At 42.2% G+C, this 22,100-nt stretch overlaps 1 protein-coding gene across 1 annotated transcript in view; it reads left to right on the top strand.

Annotated features, from left to right (window-relative positions):
- Positions 1 to 6,935: 6,935 nt before the first annotated feature.
- The window catches only part of ZNF652 (zinc finger protein 652), a 46,629-nt gene continuing 31,464 nt past the window's right edge, over positions 6,936 to 22,100 (top strand). The window contains exon 1 of the mRNA XM_063425533.1: positions 6,936 to 7,140. The gene's annotated coding sequence lies outside the window, so the exon portion shown is untranslated. The remainder of the gene's footprint in view (positions 7,141 to 22,100) is intronic.

Below are 22,100 nucleotides of genomic sequence, written 5' to 3'. Positions count from 1 at the left end.
TAACAGTGTGGGTGCACTTAATATGAAATAAGTGAACTATGGTTGACATAGCGCAAGTTCTTTTGGTCAGAATTTGTACATTTGCTCTGTCCTTAAGGGGTAAACTAACATAGGAGGTGATGTGCATAGTAGTATTGTATATGTCTAAGCAGTCCTTTTTAGGGTGGCTTCCAAGATCTAAACAAATTTTGGTGTATCAGAATCTGTCCCGGTTTTCAGATTACAATCAATCATGAACTCTCGTGAGGGAGTTTTAAGAAAAACAAATATATATATACATGCATTTTAAAGGGAGCAATTGCAAAAAAAGAAAATTGATAATAGGTTTTCTCCAAATATTCCTGTGCCACTGGAGTTCCACTAACGAACAAGTGTTCATCTCGAAACCACCATGAGATAGGAGTGTTGACATTGACTGATAAAGGAGCACACTGTTGGCAGAGGGGCATCATATTATCTTACAGGACACCAACAAAGCCCACACATGGGTTGTGGAAACATGGTTCTGAAGTCAAACATCTGTACATAGACTCCATATAATTAGTTACTGGTATTCCGGAGCATCAGAGTCCACATACAAACTGCTCCTTCTCCATATTTCCCCATGGGTATGGTGTGTAAAACAAGGGGAATTACTAAATGATAACACTCCTTTTGATTCTAATAACAATCAGTTCCTGGAATCTTCAAAAGAGAAGTCATGTGTTCTTGGCTTACAGAATGATGAGGGAACTAATAACTTCAGATGTAACAGAGAATCTCAACAATGAATAATCAAAACAAGAAACAGACTCTAAAGCTTAGATAACAGAAAACATATTAGGGAGACATTTCCCGTTCAGGAGTCTCCAAGCCCACTTTCCAGATGTCAGAATGAGATCCGTCATATCCCAATATCATTTGGACTTAATACATAGTCATAATAGAAGAGAATCTGTAAATACCAGTATTAAAAATTAAACTGATAACTCTTTGCCAATAATAACGTTTTTTTTTCAGGGACAGAGTAGGAGTCCCTCATAACAAAGCAATAATTTCTCGCTTATGTCATGTTCAGGAAGCCAGAGAGGAAATGGAGACTGGTTGTAGACTTTATCTGGCCTGCAATTTTAATTCAAGTACTTCCAACTACACTCAGCAAGGTCCCTTGAATACTTCCTCAGGTCCTTCTAATCAATATTGTGGACCTCCGTCACATGGAGCATTTGTGTTTTCAGTTACTTGAAAAACGACGTATCTTTTCTCGAAGTTCTATGGGGTTATTCACTAAAGTGAGAATTCCAGATGAATTTTAGGTAAATTTCAAATTTAAGGCTATTTTGACTTTTTAATTTGAAATCGCCTTGAATTCTCACTTTAGTAACTAACCCTGTTAGAGTAGAACGTCAAGAGTAGATGATAATTTTCTGCAAAAGTCAACACTACAGAAGGATCATAGTGTGTCTAGCTCAGTGATTCCCAGTCCAGGATTTAGGGATTACCAAGTTGTCAAAGGTGTTTTTGGAAGAAGAAGAAAAAAACAACTCTTTAGACACAACAGGGTAATCCCTAAATCCTGTACTGGTAGGAGGTACTTGAAGACTGGGTTGGGAGCTCCTGGTCTAGCTGACAGAGTTCATCCCTTAGTCCTCTGGGAATTGGCACAATGGTATCTTCTTCCTCTCGTCATCTTTAATTTGTTAGTTCTGCAACAAAGTCAACAATTCGGATCAGTTCCTTGGAGTGTACTGCTTGAAACAGAAACTACAACAGCTATCTCTAACAAAAGCTTTACAGAAGACTTCCTCTCGGGTATATTGATTGGAAGATAATGATTACTGATGTAAGGCCAGGAAAGTTCCTAAGAAGCAGAAATCAGCACTTGCAAAGTAAGCCACGAGGGGACTGTGCCCTCGTCAAACCTTTCTGGGAGTCAGAAGGGTGATACGGGAGGTGACAGATGAATCTCTACCACTGTCACCAGCCCCATTCCTCTTACACAATGCCAGTTTACAGACGGTCTGTAATCCTGAGGCTCCTTAACGCTGCAAAGGCAATCATCCCCCTCTTTTGGAGACAACCGTGCACACCTCCCCTCAAGTGCTGGGTGAAAGAGGTGGAAGACACGAGGGAAATCGAAGATCTGAAAGTAACCTCACCAAATGACAGGGACAAGTACACACAGTGATGGTTGATGATTTCATACATCTAACCAACCCATGAACAGCTGGAGGAGAGCGATAAGTGGTCGTGGTACCAAGAGTAACCCTTTACAATTTACTATTAAGGTAGTTGGTGTGTTTTTTTTTTATTCTTTTTTTCATTCTTTATTTTTGTCGTGCACAAGGATACGTAGAACAAAGAAACTCACAATGCCACAACAGTGCTAGTGAGCACATTTAAAACAATGAACGACAAAGTGGTTGTAAAAATAGGCACATTATGATATTAAACTCTGCTGACTAGATATGTGTGTGTAGATCTCTATAGCTGGTACAGGTTATGTATAGATGAATATCTGGTGTGTAGCGTGACATGTCTAGAGTGTTTTCACAGTTTTTATAGTATGATGACAAATGAGATGCACTAAGACCTGTAGGCTGCTAGGTCCCAGAGATTTACACCTCCGGGTCAGGTATAAATTTGGCTTTATGAGTAACCTCGGGTTAGAGGCGGGGGGCTATTAGTGTTAGTGGGGAAACCAACCCTTCTGGTAAAGAGTCAGGCTAATAGATTTAGACAACCAAAATATCAGGTTAAGAAATTAGTAAACACAATACAAACTGAACTGAACATAAAGTAAGGTGCTACATATAGCCTAGTGCAATTTAAATTTGCAAACTATTATCTGTTAGTAGCTTCAGGTTATGGCCGCAGCATAGGAGTCCGTGAATGTCCTATGAGGGACAAACAGGTTGATAGTCGTCGGATCCCAATTGTGGGATGTTGCATTAGATACTGATCTCCTTGTTTGACGTCCCGTGGAAGGCCTAGGGTTTCCATGAGATCCGCGGTGCCTTGTAGGTCTTGGACAGGGTGGACTGAGTTGCCATGCAGAACCTGAAGGGTCCTCGACCCGCGCCATCTATAGCGAACGTTGTGGTTCCTAAGAAGTATGGTGAGTGGATGCAGGGAGCTCCGCCACTTGCAGTGTGTCTCCAGATAGGTCAGAGAAAAAAGTAAGTTCCATATTCTCCAATCTGTATGGAGAAGTCCCCTTTAGGGCTTGTCACTGCTACTCTGGAAGCACAACACTAGGTGCTTTCCGAGGCTTGGGAACTCTGAAGAATTTGTCTATGGAGATATGCTTGGCCTGCTTTGGTGGACGGCAAGGCCGCCAGTAGCCTCTTTAGGAGGTGCGTAAGTTTAGCTGCCGGGACGTCCTCCGATATGCCCCTGTTCTTCGAGTTTTTTTGGAGTCTTAAGTCCTCCAAGGTCGTGAGTCTCCAGTCAGAGACCGCTTGCTGTTGTTTTAGAGCCTGCACCGCGAGTGAGGTGATCTTCTGAGCCTGGTCATTCGCTGAGGCCTCGACTGAGTTCAGTCATCTTACGAGGCCTGTTATGTCAGACCGTAGGAACACCATATCCACTTAGAGTGTTTTCTGGAGGTTCATCAAAAGCTCCTTCAGTGTCTCCGTCGTCACCGGCTAAGAGTTCAGTTTTCGTGGGAAGAAAAGATGAGTTAAACCTAGGATTAAGGTTGTTTTCAGGTTTAGGCTTTGACAGCTTAACTTTGTGACTAATTCATTGGTTTGTTTAGGTTTTGGGAGGGGTTACATTTAGGGTTATGGAAATAGAGGTGTTTAGGGCATGTGCCGTTTGAAGGGTTATGTGCAAAGTACTCACCGTCCTATGTCTTCTGTAGTCCAGTCAGCCTCCTATGATTGATAACAGAGATGCAGAAACTGTTATACAGTGTACATCACACAATGTTGTCCCTGATCCTCCTGCAAGGCATTTCCTGTGTTAGAGGCTGCTAGTGTACAGATGGGAAGTGATCCCTTCCACTTCCTGTCCAGCCTCACTCACAGACACCGGAGGCTGGGACAGCCCTGGGTTTTACACCATCTATAACTGTTTCTGCAGCTCTGCTTTCAATTATAGGACACGGACTGGACTTTAGAGAACACTGACCAAGGCTCCTGGTACAATCTCTCCCAACCATCAAAGGCACATTATAAATTCTGAAAAAAATATCCTATGCTGCCTATTGGGAGATCTGACCCTGAATGTAGATTGGAGGAGCTATCCATTTAGTTTAAAGTGGCATTGTAACCCTCCCCGCCCCCCGAAAAATTAGTATTTGATAATACTGTCAGGCTATGTGATTTCCATCAACCATCACTAGTGACTGCTGCAGGGAAATTATTGCTTTCTGTGGAGGGCCTTGCAGTATCATCCATAAACTTCAAGGCTTTTACCTAACCCCTCCACCCCCCTCCCGGCCAACGGACCCCCAATGGAAATGTCACTGTCGGGGGTCTTTGCAAATTTTTAAATAATAAAATGGGTGTCTGTGCAACATTTTGTAGGGATATATTTTACACTGTTACATAGTAATACTGGTTTAAAAAAAAAAAAAAAAAACTAACATTCATCAAGTTCATATAAAACTTATATAATACAATAAAATCATTATGAGAATGCACAATGTATTTTTTTATGAGCATCCCTAATTAAAGAAGTAGTAGAGCCACCCGGTGAGTTGGTGAATTTTTCTGTACATTATTCACTAAAGGGTTTATTTACCAAACTCCAAATTGCAGCAAATTGAAATCCAAAGATTTTGTCAAACATAGATACATTGCATATCGTCCAACATTTTAAATAGACACACTTTCATTTTAAGGGTGTAACTTATGTAATTACGGAGCTGCTACGGGAAATATCAGGTAATGTACTCATAACAATTTATGATGACACTAAAATGTAATTTAGAAAAGGAACATTTATTTGAGTTTAAAGTCACCTTACTGGGAGTATTATTGCTGTGGAGCTCTGTTATACACTCAGACACATTACTGGGAGTATTATTGGTGTGGAGCTCTGTTATACACTCAGACACATTACTGGGAGTATTATTGCTGTGGAGCTCTGTTATACACTCAGACACATTACTGGGAGTATTATTGCTGTGGAGCTCTGTTATACACTCAGACACATTACTGGGAGCATTATTGCTGTGGAGCTCTGTTATACACTCAGACACATTACTGGGAGTATTATTGCTGTGGAGCTCTGTTATACATTCAGACACATTACTGGGAGTATTATTACTGTGGAGCTCTGTTATACACTCAGACACATTACTGGGTGTATTATTGCTGTGGAGCTCTGGTATACACTCAGACACATTACTGGGAGTATTATTGGTGTGGAGCTCTGTTATACACTCAGACACATTACTGGGAGTATTATTGCTGTGGAGCTCTGTTATACACTCAGACACATTACTGGGAGCATTATTGCTGTGGAGCTCTGTTATACACTCAGACACATTACTGGGAGCATTATTGCTGTGGAGCTCTGTTATACACTCAGACACATTACTGGGAGTATTATTGCTGTGGAGCTCTGTTATACACTCAGACACATTACTGGGAGTATTTTTGCTGTGCAGCTCTGTTATACACTCAGACACATTACTGGGAGTATTTTTGCTGTGCAGCTCTGTTATACACTCAGACACATTACTGGGAGCATTATTGCTGTGGAGCTCTGTTATACACTCAGACACATTACTGGGAGCATTATTGCTGTGGAGCTCTGTTATACACTCAGACACATTACTGGGAGTATTATTACTGCGGGGCTCTGTTATACACTCAGACACATTACTGGGAGTATTTTTGCTGTGCAGCTCTGTTATACACTCAGACACATTACTGGGAGTATTATTGCTGTGCAGCTCTGTTATACACGCAGACACACCAACAATATGGAGCTCCTAGAAAAGAGAGACATTAGGATAGAAAAGAGAAATAGAATAAAATAGGGACTGTCTCTCGTAAATAGGGACACTTGGGAGGTATGGACTTACTGAAATGTCCTAATTAGCTATTTTTTGGCCAGATTTTAAAGCTCTACATTTAACTTTAAACTAAAATAAAGTGTGAATTTTTCTGGAATTGAAAATAAATTTAAGACTTAAAATATTTTTATTTTTTTAAAATGACTATTTTTAACAAAAATAAATAAATAAATTTAAAATTCCGCACAAGTCCCACGTTGGCAGAACTGGTTGTAAAGTAATTGCAATATTTTTTTTATTTATTTAATTGCGTGTTTAATTCCCTGTTTTAATAAAGAATACAGCGAGGGTTAAGTCCGTCATTCCCACGCTGTGCACTTAAAGCGGCGCTGCGCGCTGGTTCTATTGTTAATCGCCGTCCAGGCAGGGAGGCGGTTGCCGCTTTAAGGCTCGCGCTCGCTATCACGTATTGGGAGGACCATTACAAAGAAGGGTTAGAAGGGCATCCACCTGCCAATCACCCTGAAAAAAGCCCGCCCCACGCCGCGCATGCGCCTCGATTTTTCTCGAACGTGAAGCCGTCTACCCTCTGCGCAGGCGCATTCATGCTCATTCGCCCTTACTCACTGAACCTGCCGCTGATGACACGTGACGCATGCGTGCTGGCGCGCCCTCGATTAACCCATACCCCGTTCCCTGTGCGTCGTGGGCGCACGCGCAGCTTCTCCACTCTCGAGCGTGCGCGCTCTCACCCACCCTCTCTCTTTGCGCTCTCTCCTTCTCTCAACATTCGCCTCTCCTCGCGCACACGCGCGCGCCTTCACTCCCCCTCTGCTCTCGCGCGCCTTCACTCCCCCCACCCCCTCTGCTCTCGCGCGCCACCTCCTTCCCTTGTCGCTTGAAGCGTGCGCGCGCCTTTTCTGAGCATGCGCACCAAGGCCGCCTCCTCAGAGCTCAGAGCGGTGCAGTAAACCCCCAGGACTCGCGCGCGCGGCCGCCAGACGGAGCGGGCAGCGGCCACGTAGCTGCGCGGCACCGGGAGCGCGCACGGAGGAAGCGGGGGGGGGCTTACCCCGCTCGGTGTAGTGACGTGAGCGGCGGAGGAGGAGGAGACCAGAGGGGGGCTACCGAGGCCAGGAAGGAAAATAAACGTCCCGGCAGCCATGGACCGAGGAACCCCGGGAGGGCGGGTGAGTCCGGGAGGCAGCCCGGGGCGGGAGGCAGGCTGAGGCCTAGTGAGAGGGGCCTGGGAGAGAGCTCACTCCGAGGCCTAGTGAGAGGGGCTGGGGACATTCTAACTCCCAGACAGGCCCAGGGTGGGAGCTAGGCCGCAGCCTGACTGGGGGGAGGGGGAGATTGTTAATAAAGCTGCCACCATGGGGGGCAATTAGCCAGCCTCCCTCCATCAGGGGCACACTCTGGCACAGGGGCAGTTGGTTTAGGCTGCGGCCTAGGGAGGGGCAATTAGGAGCCTCTCAGCTGCCCTCACTTTTTTGCTCTTTTACCTCCACCCCCTCCCCCCCCCCCCCCATCTTCATAACTGGTGGCACCATGATATGGCAGGGGCTGTCATTGTTGTGGTGGATGGGATATGATTTAACCCATTCTTAGTACCATCTTCTGACTTTCCAGGTGGGTTTGTTTCAATACCCCCCCTCCACCCCAAAAATAAAAAATAAAATCACTGCCCAAACTAGTGTGTGGCAGAGGCTTTAAAAAAAAGAAATAAAGCAATTTACATTGTCCCTTGTGGTATTGGGGTTTTGGGAATGAGTATGCTAAGCCCCCCCTCTGTTCCTTGTAGAATAGTAGTGAATAAATATGCTTTTGAGTAGGGATTTTATATTTTATCATTTAATTTGTTCACATATGGTTGAAACCAGGGTATCCTTTGTGTGTAGTGTGTGTATGTACAGGAACATATTTTATACACGTCTCTTTGTACTGGGGATTATATACGTGACCTCTTATTAGTAACTTTTTATTTTTTACTTTTTGTAATTCAGGGATTAAAATATTTTACGTAAGGGAGGAGATATTTAGAATAGGGTTGCAAGGTGTCAGTGGGGGAAGGGTTATTCACTAAAATGGGGATTGCTGTCCATTGACAAGGACTTGAAGTTTTATGGCAAAATTGGAAACAAACCTCTAGTATGATCTTCCAATATCCTGTTCTGCTGTTTTTATTTCCCCGGAATTCGCATTTCCCAGGTTGGTGGTTAGCCACACACATTAATTTGGACTCAAATCACTTTACCATGCTGTAGTGCAGTATATAAAAGTGCTGCCATTAAGTATGTAACTTCCATATGCTACGGAATGGAAATTATTAAAAACACTACTGACTAGTAACAATGTGATGCTGGAAATTTGGTGTTTTCCAATCCTAACCTCCAAAACATTTTGATTTAAAGGGAATCATGACGTGTCATGTGTCCTTAAGGGGTTAAAGAGATCACACCGAACTTGCCCCAATAACTTAGATTGTTCAGAAAAATGTAATATATTTAAAGTAAAGAAAATATTCCCTTGTATCTTTGCAACTTTTTTTGTGCTACTCACTAGACTTTTTATATTATTACTATTTTATTATTTATATAGCGCTAGCAACATCCGTAGCACTGTACAATGGGATATATCAGAAGTATGGTCCTCTACCCTTACCAGGAAGTGGCCTAACCAGTCAGTGGTCTCACATTTAGATCTGTGGATATAGAAGAGTTGGACAAGGGTAACCCAGCAAGTGCAAGGTGCATATTGGGCACTTGCTGTTTTACCCTCTTTGCAGAGATTAGAATTGAAACAATCAACAATTTGCATTTGTGTTTCAACTCGTAGATCTGTTGAACTGGCTGTTTGCCAGTTTCAAAGCTCTGTGCATAGGTTGATTTCTGCTCAGAAAAGGTTTTTTGGGGATTTGTAGTTTGGGAGCTTTTTACTTATGAATGCTGTTATCTGAGCTCTCTCACAGGGGAGGGCCAGAGGAAGCAGGTTTTAAGGCACTCTTTAACGCATATCATATCATAATAGAAACAAAACTGGTGTATGTTAGAATTGTGCAAAAGCTTGTTTGAGCCAGTTTGTCTGAATGAAATTCCTTTTAATCCACAACCGATCTAATCGATCTTTTTGGGGTTCATCTGTGAAGTCTCATATATATATAATATGGATGAGGAATTTCATTGTAATGTAAATCTATGAAGTGGACCAGAATGCTGGCACACGAGGAACCGAAATACGTGTTACACCATTTGAAAATGTCGCTGTAGTGGTACTTATGGTTTCTTCATATTTTGTAAGAATTTTCATGCTAAACTGTTCAAATGTTAGTTTAATTACTACTCATTGGATTGTAGTGAATATAAAATCAAAGTTGCTAAACGTATGTAATAATAAAGTCAGGAATGTAGCTTGTTGGAAACCTTTTCTAACTCTGATGTTTTGTTATAAATTGTGTACATTGGATTTCAAATAACTATTTAAAAGGAACAATGTAGCATTACAAATATAAACATATTTTCTCCTACCCACCTCGGACACCTTTGAAAGGTGAGTTTACTTGCCTTTATGCCCTTTCGGTACTGGTCTCACCACAGCTGCTCTGCCTCCCTTGCTGAAATCAAGATTCCATAGGGACACATTGGGAGGCTAGTGCAAATGCACAGCAACTCGCTGTTCTAAGAGCAGATTCTCACAGGTAAATTCCTAAAGTCAGAGGTTCTACCCTATGAGGGTTAAAACTAAAGGGCCACATCACTGAGCTGAAGTGGTCCTAGTGCCTTTTAATAGTTTTAATTTGTGGTATATGAACCACCTTGTGTTCATCAGCCATCCCACATTCAATTGCGAGATGAATCTCTCCCAAGGCAATAATTAGTGTAGTAATTGTGGTGCTTAGAGTGCCCCTTAAATTAAAATATCTTTAGGACACCTATTATTCAGTCTTCAATCTTTTGAATTCAATAGTAGTTTCAAAAGGTGTTAAATCCATTTCAAGTAGTTTATTTTTTGTACATCTGGAAAATATATGTCTGTAATGGTGTTCGGTAAGCAAGGTAGATTGTCTAATATTGCAATATATATTTATAAAACATTAAAAGTAAAGCTAGTATACCAATGTGCACTAAAAAAATTAATTTGTGAGAGTTCTGTGTTGTTACATATAAATAAAGAGATAATGTATTTGTGTTATTTAGCACACAGGTTTGGAGAAGACAATGCTTCTGGGAAACCTTAAAAATAGCTCTGAGAAACCGTAGTACAACGCATACCGTGACGCACTATGTTAACCAAATGACCATCCATAAGCGTACCTTCAAAAGAAAATAATATAGTATTTAACCAGGAAAGGTACATGCAGATTACTCTGGTTTTCAAGTGCGTCCTGGGTATGTTACCTTAGCCCAACATCCAGGGGTTGTTACTATGCAGTATGGTGCTGTTATTGTAATTCATACGAAAACTGGGTGGCATGTAATATACTTCTTAGGAGAAGAAATCCATGTTCAGGTAGAAAAATCCCAGTTTAAAAAAAGTGACTTTACATCCCATTAACTCCTGTTCTCAAAGTATTTTGTGTGCATGTGCTTATGGGATGAGAGGTCAGATACTGAGTCCCCTTTGATGTACCAGTATTTCATTTATATTCACATATTCAATGCCATATAAAAGATTAGGCTTATGTTTCATTTATTATTTTAAAAACAAAACAATAAAATACTCACTTTGAAGTGGTGACTGACATGAGGTGCGATTTTGTAACATTTGTTTGCGTGGCAGCAGTGCAGTATATGCCTGAGTGTTTTTGGTATTGGTTAAAATAGATCTGCTGGTATATTTGCATTTCTTGGTGCATTTTAGTTTTGAATGACTATCTTTAAAAAATGTCCCTAGCTACCTCAATTTTATCTTCCACCGTAGCACCATACACACAAGAGTCACTCTTCCTGTCCTGGTCCCCCCTACAAAAAAAATAGGGAAAAAAATGGCTAAAACTTACCTTAATTTCCAGTTTCAAGGCCAAGTTCTCTGTCTGATTCTTCACCACTGATGCCACTCCCATTTATTTGTAGCAGGGTGTGCCAAGGTGGTAAGTGGCGGCATGAGGAGGGTGTTCCTCGGTTGGTTGTCAGTTGCCAGAATTCCGTGCTTGGTGAGCAGCACCGAGGACGTCTCAGTGAAGGAAAAAGGCAAATTATTTTTTTTAAAAGACATATCACATTTCAGCATACTTAAATGGAACCTATTGTCCTTAAGATAAGTCGTTATTTCAATACTATAGGTCCCCTAAACGCTTTGTGATCCCTGTCCTTCTCCTTCCCTGTTTGCTCAGTAAACATTTTGTAAAATAAAGATCACTTACTTTGTTTCCAGCGCCTGGGATTTCTCCATTGCAGCCTCTAGGTCCTCTAGACAGAATGTATAGATTTACTTGATAGCTTTTGAAAGTCTGATTTCTCACCTGTTTATTGACAGCATAGCCCTGATGATGATTTCCTTGCAATGAAGCCAGTTTGTATTTGTTCCCCATGCTGGGCCAGTAGATTAGAGGATGTGGAGCAGAAGTAGGATGTAGTAGAAACTGAGTGTTAACCATAATGTAATACGCTCTGGCCCACCTGCATTTTTGTGGCAGCACTAGAGAACATAAGTGGTTCTCGTGTAATACATTTTTAGTGTGCATGTGTTTTTACTTTATTTTTTTTTTAGTTTAGATCACTGGTTGCCCTTCCTATAAAAAAAATAATCCATAAAACCTACCTGTAGTCTCCCCTCGCAGTCATCAGTTTTGATGACTTGTCCAATCCAATAGTTCTTATAGAGAAGCAATGAATACACATGTTGCGTGTGCGGCAGTCACTGCGATCTGTTAGTCCACTGTTGCTCATATCACTGGATGTACACAATGTCTAGTATCTGCATTCTTTACTAGTCAAAAGGGGCAGGATCTGTGCACCAACTTCACTACACTAAGACAGTCATTTTGGTGCTTATAGTGTCATTGTAAATGTTTTTTGACTTATCTAAATATACTATGATCAATAGAGAGCTGCTTTTTGGCCATTAAAATGTACATGTCATGACACCTGTGATGAATGGTGGTCAACTGTGCTCGTAAATTATTCCATAATGCATCCCATAATTATGTCTGCATGAATGACTAAGTATGTTGCATAGTAAGCTGTAATATTTGGTTTCTTATTCTGTGCTTAGAAATGCCTGTCTGAAGTGCAAAAGCTTCATGTTTCACTAGTAAGAGCCTCCTATTAAGTGTAAAGAGAAATTAAGGCACAGTATTTGCTAGCCTGTAAAATCTGGACTATAATGCATAGCAAGAGGGATACTGCAGTATTCAGAGACTTACAAAAAAAATCAATAAAAATTAATCAACCATTCAGATGCTGCTAACTGGACAGAAACTTAATCTCTCTGATCTGTACCAAAAGCAGAAAGGGGTGAAAACGTTTATATACAAAGTGCACTAGTGCTACCTAATCAAACTTTACAAGCAACAGACCTCTGCATAGACCATTTACAATGTGCTTTGAGAGGGTGTACACATTGAACAATAGGTTTTAGCTTCCAAAATGTATGCATGGAGGTATGTTTCTCATCAAATATAATTGTCATATGTGCACATTGCATTCTTATCTTTTGCGGTTTACATTTTAGTAAATTTGTAACTATAAGGTGGTTTAAAAACAAAAACCCTTGCCTGCAGCCTTTAGTTCTCCTTTGCTGCCTCTGATAAATGTGTTATTTTCAGGATTATATACTGAAGCGAGAGTTATTGTGAATTTTAAGGGTTACTGCAAGTACCATGTCCACTTCAGTTACTTAAAGGGATCATGGTGCCTGGAATCTGTGCAGTGTTTCACTTTGAAATGCTGTACATAATGAAAATAACTCCTTGGCTGCCGAACCTGTAACTACACATCCACTAGCGTTATTGAGTGTTTTTAGCCAGCCCTCAATTCTTTGCAAAATCTGGTGCCAGACAACTAATGGGGGCCTTTGCCCCCACATGCAACCCGCATTTGCCTCTGTCCACCCTTCCTAACCTCCCTGCCCCCAGGCAAGGGGTAGTAACGTCAAGCAAGGAGGATCAGACTGAGGGGAGAATATGGTGACCAGTGATGGAAAAGAGGTAAGTTAATTTCTTTTTGGAGGGGGCAGACCAACACCAGAAGTAATCTATGCTTCCAGTTCATTTACTTTGGCCTTAAAATTGAAATTCACAATTTTCACTTTAGTAATAACGGTGTTAGTAAAGACTCTGTAGTGAACACATGTTGTTAGGAGCACCAAACCCGCATACGAAAGAGACAAACTGATCTGTAAGGTTTTTATTTTGTGCATTATTTCTGTTAGTCATTCAAATTACAGTGAGCCCACTCTGGTTTGTGTTTTTTCAAAGCTTTGTTGAAATGTGCATTTTTGGTGGCAAGTTGACTGTAAATGAATGGGGTTATATCACTTGTACAGTTGCTGTGGGTGATAAGTTCTTATTTTGTAGATAATTTGCCTTCTATAAAAATATCACCATTATAAGGAGTAATTTTGTCTAGTTTCACCCCAGAGATGCATCTCCACCTCCCTATCCTGCCCACAATGCTTTGCATTTTGTCTTCTGGGTCTTATTATACATCTCTTCCAAAGGTTTAGTTAGCATACAAAAATACTTTCTGTTCTATTTCCCCAATTACCAGTTGAAATCTGATATTCTGATGTCTTTCAAAATATGACAATCTCTATAGCTAGTCGAGAAAATAATCACAGTTTAATACGTTCAGAGACATGAATTTGCGGGGGCAACAAATGTGATTATTGCTAATTTTAAACATCAGTGGTAAGTTGTTTTTTACTTAAAGATTATTTTGTGGAGGCTATCTGACTGTACAGTTTTGCACTGTTTATTTCTGTGTGTGTGATTATTCATTGAGAGGGTAGAGTGGCACCTGGTTAAGAAATCCAATTTAGCATTGCAGGAAAGCTGAACTTGATGGACACGTCTCTCTTCAGCTATGTGACTATGTATGTAATTGCTAGAGGACATACCCAACACAGTCTAGATAAAATCTGATCTTAAAACTTGTGTGGTTCAACATGTATTGATTGTGAATTTCAACCCTTTCTTTGGCACATTGTTGCATTAATGAGGGGCATACAAAGTCTTCAAACATGTTTTATTACTTGAACCCTTTGGAGCTATGGGAACTATTCTTGTGTAAAAGGCACTATGGATAAGGCCCCCCTGTTCCGATTTCAGTAAAACCGCTAGCTTAACCTTGCAGGTGCTTTGCCTGCAAGGGGAAGATTTTAACGTCTGTCTGTTATGTACGTAAAATATGCACAGAATTGACGTTAGGCAGCCTGGGTTTACTATGTCACATGTGTAAATAGCCCCCCTGCACACAATTGCCAATAAGTCTGTATGTGCACTGTTTCAAGCTAAAACACTGCACATACTGACTCCTACCACCATGACCACTTCAAATCACTGAAATAGTCCATATTGGTTAGATCAACCATTTTTTTTATCAAATACTAACTATACAGTGCTGAAGTGTTAAAGTGAAGATTTATGATTTATTACGCATTCGATCAGTCTATTTTTCTTTTATTCTGAGAGGAGGTAAAATGTTAAGGAAAATACATTTAATGATGAGATAAATGTATGTGATGCTTTAGGCAGGAAATGTATATATTCTATATTTCAATGCCGATTACATCATTTGAAACTGTCAGATATTTGGAGAATTCCATCAATCCTGACTTTAGTAAACAATGGTGCAGTTTTACATCAGACAGCCTGTATCTTTGCTTATAAATAATTAATGAAGTCTCAAGTGATTGGTTACAGAAACAAAGAGCAAATCCGAGGAATACAAGCAGCAGAAAGTGATCCAGGGCAGTGTGTTAGAAACAAAGCACAATGGATTAATATGTGAAAACTAAGAGTAGTAAATATGCTAGCCATTCACATTTCTGGGAACTTTCTATTCTGCTGTGTCTGTCCAGTGAAATGTTATATGTAATGGGGGGGGGGGGGGAATTAAACTTATAGAAGCTTATAGATAAATAAAAAACATTATTTGTTTCTATAAAATTACTCTTATCACAAGTATAATAAACTTTAATAGTAGGGGAAAAAAACTAAAATAATTGTATTTCCAATTTATAATTTACGTTTCTTACCCCCCCCCCCCCCCCCGCCTGCAAAGGAAAAGATGATCACGTCTGTCACCAGAGCATGGTGCATGCTGACGACAGACTTAAAATATGCACAGAATTGGCATTGACAGCCCGGAACAGAGTTCTGGGCTGCCAATGTCACATGCTGGGGGTGCAATTGGCCCCCAACATACAATTGAAATATCTCTGGATGTGCAGAAGTAGAAACACTGCACATACATATTCTTATCACTATGACCACTTCAAATCACTGAATTGGCCTTGATTGGAGTAGCCTAAATGGACATTATAGGCACCCAGACCACTTCATCTCATTAAAGCATGGGTGAAATGTAAAACATTGCCGTATAGAGTCGTCCAGACAGCCACTAGACACATCCTGCTCTCTACCGGAATTTGACTCTGTGAAATGACGTTTGGCGTTCTCGCGCTTTGTAAGAGCACATTTCACATCAAACTCCCAATAGTAAAACATTGATTCCACACTCTGCTTTGGGGAATCTTTAATGAGCACCAGTCTCTTGCCATGCATGCGCTTTAGATTCTTCCATCTGCCTGACGTCATGGGAGAAGTAGTCCTAGCCAGCGCTGAGGAACGGGGTCTTTAACACAATATTCACAATGTGAGGCATGGGGCAGTTATACTGTTAGGAATACAGGTTTGTATTCCTAATACCATAGTGTTCCAATAATAACTTCTATCTGAACAGAAAGTTGTCTTTTTTTGGGTGGGGAATGTTGACAAAGTGTTACATTTTTTTGGAAGTAAACACAGGTCCAGGTGACTAATAGTGCTCAAGAAATAGTCTTTGGTCCCCTGTAGTCCTGACTACAGCCAACAGTGAATTCCCATTGGCTATTATCGAAATTTGCAAATGATTCCTTTAAAGGGTTTCTCCATGCATCCTGACCATATCATTGATCGGAAGTGGCCATAGTGCTTGTAGTTTGTATGTGCAATATTTTGCTTTTAAACTGTTTACATACAGAGATTGACCCCTCTGCTGCTGGAGATGTTACTTCACCTCTGGCAGCGTCATATGCATGTCATCAGTCAGCCTGGAACTGGAGTTCAGAGCTGCCTAATGTAAATTCTCTGCAACTTTCATTGCATAGAATGAGTCATTGGCTCAAAGTGGTCAGCTGTTGCTCTCGGCCAACGAATGACGTTTGCCGTGGCTTCCTTTTTTGGAGCACTGGAGCCCAACAGACACCCAGGTAAGAGGGTAAATTGTTGTATGGCTCATGTGCAACTATCACTGTGCTTTGCCAATCTGATGCTTGTCTTTGAGAAGCATTGGATCTCACTATTTTTTATGAGAAGCTCTAGCAGTGTTCAAAATCACTTTTTTTTTTTATTTATTTTTTTTAGACCTTATAGGGACAGTCTGCTGCCAAAATATATACAGTATATTTTTTTTAACTCCATTTAGTAGTTGTACCCCCAATGTAAACATGCATGCATCCAATTATAACCCTTGTAACCCAGCCCAGACATTTCTGTGCCGGTCCAGTCACAGACTTCCCAATGCAGCTCAATGGGAAGTCTTGGCAAGGCAGCTGCTCTGGGCAGATTCTCAGACAAATATAAACGCCAAAGCTTAGCATTATTCGAGAAGAGGGCTACATCTGTGCACCAAACCACTACATTAAGATGCAGTGGCTTTGGTGCTTATTGTGTTTGAAGTCTCATTGTAAGCTTCCAACCCTTTCAGTTAATGTACAAAACCATGTTCTGTAATCCTACGTTTTAATATATTTCCCACAGTAAGGAGTTAAAGGGTATTTTTTTACTTTTTCTACATCTCCATGCTAATCTTGCTGAGGCTGGCCCAGCTGCAGTGGCTGAGCTCATCTTGATGCTCTCAGCCAGTTCAGTGCTTTCCTATAGGTAAAATGGGGGGGGGGGGGGGCGCTATTGTGCATGCTCTGCGCCAATCAGCATTTCCTCATTTCCTCAGTACATTAAGTTGTAGTGGTTCTGGTGACCATAGTGTCCCTTTAAAGTATGATAATTGTCAAGTTTTGTCATTCTGACCTGTATATAAGGAAAGTACAGTAATCCTTACTTTTCCTTATATGTTTTACAAAAACTAGAGCCGTCAGGGGAAAAAAGGGGTTTTAGACGCATAGAGCTATATCAAGCAGATTAGATACTTTACTATTTGGTAATAGATCCACTTAGCAGTGCATTTGCAAATAAGCAACGTTTTACATTTATTTTGCATTACATTTTAATGCATTTTCTGTATAATACATGAAATAATAGATTACATTCCCTGTTGTGTATTCTTTTTACCACAAAAAACGGCTAGAGCAGTGGTTCACAAACTTTTTAGTTTCAAGGCGCCCTTAATATTTTAATATTTTTCCAAGGCGCCCCAAGTCAAAAGATTTTCTAGGTTATGTATATATATGTACAGTGCAGCGGCATATACTGGGCCCCTGTTCGGCAGAAATGCTTGCCGTTCAAGCGCAGATCCAGAACCTAATCTTGGGAGGGGCACTGGTAGATTATTTAAATAAATAATCAAGGCACAATAACCACTACACCACGTTGTAGTGGTTATGGTGCCAGTAGTGCCCTCTCAGAGTAAGTAGTAAAGCTGTTTAAGAGCAGTTTGACAACTTACCTGGGATCTGTCGGGATAGGGGCTGTAGTGTGTATGTGAGGCAGCTTGTGGGTGGGGGACAGTGTGTGTGTATGGAGGGGCAGTGTCCCCCACCCACAAGCTGCCCCACATACACACTACAGACCCTATCCCGGGTATGGAGGGGAGCAGTGTGTGTGTGTGTGTGTGTGTGTGTGTGTGTGTGTGTGTTTTGGGGGGGGGGGCAAATTTATGAATATATTTTTAGTTATAAATAATAATTTTCAAGCAGGGAGGGGGGACATTTCCTGCAATCCCTGGTGATCCCAATGGTGAGTGAATTCTAGCAGCCTCACTCTCGCAAGATTCGGCAATGCTCCGAGCTTGTGAGAGGAGAACCTGGCGGAGCCGCAGGTTAGAGCTCCCCCGGGTCCTCTCTCCCCTGCCGGCTGCCAGCAGTACACTGCTAGCGGGCCAGAGAAGGTGATCTCTGATCTCCCCTCCGGTCCTGCAGAGTTGGCCGGGGAGAGGGAGGCACAGTTCCCAGTGCTGTCATCATAGCACCGGGGAAATATCTCACGGCACAGTTTGGGAACCGCTGGGCTAGAGTATTGTATGCTTGAGGGATGTTCTTGCTTGCTTGCTTAGAGTTGCAGTTAATTTATTTTGTCATTCCCTAGAGTTTCCAGCTTATTAAATGAACCCTTCTGTTTTTAGTTGGTGATCTTGGTGGCTGTTAATTAATAAAGTTTGTAATCCTTCATAATGTATGTGTTAATAGGATAGACCTTGTATTTAAAATATCTGTTGATTCTAGAATTCCAGGTTCTAGAATATTACTACATTCCACGGTTCTTTCCTTCCGGCATTCAAACAAATACTCTTATGTCACATTGTAACTACTGCTGATCATATTTTTTGGCTATAAATGCATTCCAGTACCCTGGAGTGTTACTTCATAGGCCAACAGCAAGTGTTTTTTTTTCTAAATATGTTTGTTTATTGAGTGTTATTTCAACTTTACCTTTGAGAGGAAAAAAATTTCAGTAGCGACTCGCAGGTCCGTCAATCAAACTAACAAAGCCCCTAGAGTTACTGGAGACATTACACTCTTATACGCAGGCATTGGTGGCGCGCAGGCCACCTTGTGTTGTGGTGAACCCCAGCATGTTGGACTCGCAGGTCCAATGGTTGATAAGCAGTTGTAAATTCCCTTTGGTAATAAGTGTAAGACAAGTAAAACAAGCAGACGTGACAGTCACATAACTTAGCAGCGTAACTCACAGATCTCCCGTTATGCTATTTCCACAACATCTGGTACGGATTTGCAGATCCGCATCAGTTAGGCGTATCGTATTGTGTGGATCTAGGGTGGTCTTATTTCAATACACGGTTAGCCCGAGTCACCCATTTGTCTGTGTGTAATCGGTATGACGTCGATAAATATCATTAAGGCTTATGGACAAAGGTCTCTTTGTTAATCGGTTAGTGCAACCCTGGTTGGTCCATGTTGATATGACTGTGCATGTTGCCTAAGCTGTGTTTCTTTTCATTATTTCTATGTACTCTTTATGGTTTTTTTTTTTCCCTTTTTCTTCGTTCTTATCCTCTATGCATATCAGTTTCGCCATGTATATTCGGCAATGTCTAAGTGGTCAGCTATCGGTTATGATTTGTGTGCAGTGTGGTGTGTCATTTCCTTAACCTAGGTACATGTGTGATCAGGGATAGTGGTGATTAGTGTCCGTTTTCTCCGGTGTGTCGGGGTGGAAAACCCCCCAGTGTGTGTTCCTGTTGTCTGTGGGTTAGGTTTTCCTGTCGGGGTTTGGCATGGTGTCCGGTTGACATTCAGGGTCGTAGTCCCTTCTTCTGTCCCTCCCCCGTCTGTCAACTTCAGCTATAGATGTATCTCTCTTGTCAGTCACCTGGAGTGGTCTATTCCGGGTGGTCATCGGGCGGCTTGTCCACTGTTTGGTGGGAACCCTGGTGTTGTAAATGTGTGTCAGTCCCCGTGATGTGAGGTGTCGCTGCATCTACATGTTGCATGTCCACCTGTGTGTCGTCGGGGGTTGTGAGATGAATTCCTTTGTGGGGGCACTTTGCGCTCGTTGTGGACGCGCATGGGTCTGTCGTGGTGAGTGTTGCCGGCTTTTACTGTGTTCTCGTTGTGCGTTTAGGTTTTAGTGTGTTTCATGTGCTGGATTCACCCTCCCAGCAGCAGCTCATCCCTCCAAGGCAGCCCCCCGATCCTAGGTCCCCGACAGACCCATCCCCCCGCGTCCCCGCCCCCCGGTGGCTGGCGGGTAGGGTTGGGTTGGTGGTCGGTCGTGTCCGGCGAGACCGGGAGCCCCGCCATTTACCTCCTTCGCCTCACCCCCTATCTAGGAATTGGTTGTGTTCTGCGTGCAGTACATGTACCACAGTCTCCACTGCTCTGTGTTTCTCCTGTCTGCCCAGGAGACTAGCTATTATGGATTCGGCTTTGTGTATGTCGTCAACCCTGTGTCTCCATTGTCCGGTTGTCGGCACGGTCGGTGTTTTCCATAGTAGCGGTATTAGTGCTTTCGCTGCGTTCAGCAGGTGGCGAAGGATCGACTTTTTATATTGTGAGAGCGTATTGTTCGAGTGGTGTAGCAGGACCAGGTCCACTGTCAAGTTTGTGGGTTCTCCCGTTAGCTTCCGTATTTCCGTCTCAATCTCCTTCCAGTACGGTTGGATTTTGACGCAATCCCACCAGATGTGTTTGAGGGTGCCTGCGTCACTTTCACACCTCCAGCAGGTTTCTGGTATAGTCTGCTTGATCCGGTGCAGTAGGGCCGGCGTGCGGTACCAGTGGGACAGCAACTTGTAGTTCATTTCTTGATATCGCGTGCTCGAGGTCTTCCCATTGCCTCTTGAATAGGTCCTTTTTTTCCTTTTCTCCTATCGCCAGGCGCTGGTAGATGGTCGAGACTGTGCCGACTGCGTCGGGTGTTTGGAAGCACATCTCTTCAAACCACGTCAGTTCTCTGTGTAGCTTGTTCCTGTGAGGTAAGTTATGGTAAAAGTGCTTGAGTTGAGCGTAGTGAAATTGGTGCATGATAGTAGGCGCCTCTCCTTCTGATATTTCCCGTGCGGTCCTCAGCCCAGTGTCCGCTAATACCGCGTGTAGTGGAATGTAGTCGCTTTGGGTTTCCAGTGGCCACGTGGATGGCAGCAGTCCGTCGCCTATGTTCGAGTTGTGGGTAATAGGGATCAGTGGACTATGTGAAGGGGATATGTAAGGTGTTTTTCGCAGCCTGGTCCAAGATTTGAGTGTTTGGGTGATGGGGGAGTCTTCCCCCAAGGATTTTGAGGCTGCTCCCTCGTCGTGCCAGATGTATTGATATCAGCAAGGTCTTTGCACAGAGTGATCCAACGTTTATGAGGGGTGGCTGCGTGGAGTTCCCTAATGCGCTGTATAATTGTTGCGTGATAGTATTTATTTAGGTCTGGCAGTGCCAGTCCCCCCCACGATTTGGGAAGGCATAGTTTCTCATGCGCTATCCTGGCTCTGTCACCCTTCCGATGTATTTAAGGATCGCTGTCCGTAGTGTTTTGAAGAATACTTGCGGGATTATTCGGGGGATTGTATGGAACATGTACAGTATCCTGGGGAGGATGTTCATCTTCACGACTGCTATCCGTCCTTGCCAGGAGATGTGACTGTAATTCCACCTTTAGAGGTCGTCTAGGACGGTGGACAGAAGGGGTGTGTAGTTGAGTGTAAAGGTCTTTCGCCTCGGGGGTAACCTGTATTCCCAGGTATTTCATGCGATCCGTGCACCAGTGGAACGGGAACAGCAAGTGTTTTTTGTCCTAGTGAGATTTGTGTACCGTATCAGAACACATTTGGGACTTTTTGCTCTCAGTCTCATTATAACGACATAGTTCACACCCCCTCCCTGTTGTCATACACCAAGGCTTGCAGTGCTTCATTTTCTAAGTGACTATATACTGACTGAAAAAGAAACCTGGTAAGGTAATGCATTTTAGTTTCTCCTATTGTGTTTCCATTGTGATGTGCAAATGTTTTTTACACAGTTGCTCTCAACTCAAAAGAATTGTTTGTTTCTTTTCCCTCTTTTCATATTGTTATTTTTAACAGTTCACATTTTGAATACGTTCAATTCCGTTGCAACATTTTATGAAACGACAGGCAGGGTTAAGGAAAAAAATACACTAAAAAAAAAAAAAACCTTGCAATGTATCACTGGCATATGATGCTTTGTTACGGAGTTGCTTGTTTTGCTGAAAAGATTGTGTGAACAATCCCTCCATGCAAACAGTGGTGGTTGGAATTTATGTTGAACCTGTGCTGAAAGCATTTCTTGATTACTGTAAAA

This window comes from Pelobates fuscus, chromosome 6, assembly GCF_036172605.1.
Source record: "Pelobates fuscus isolate aPelFus1 chromosome 6, aPelFus1.pri, whole genome shotgun sequence".
In the NCBI taxonomy this organism is placed as follows: domain Eukaryota; kingdom Metazoa; phylum Chordata; class Amphibia; order Anura; family Pelobatidae; genus Pelobates; species Pelobates fuscus.
The sequence above is the reverse complement of the archived record's forward strand: the minus strand, read 5'-3'. Positions and strand labels throughout refer to the sequence as shown.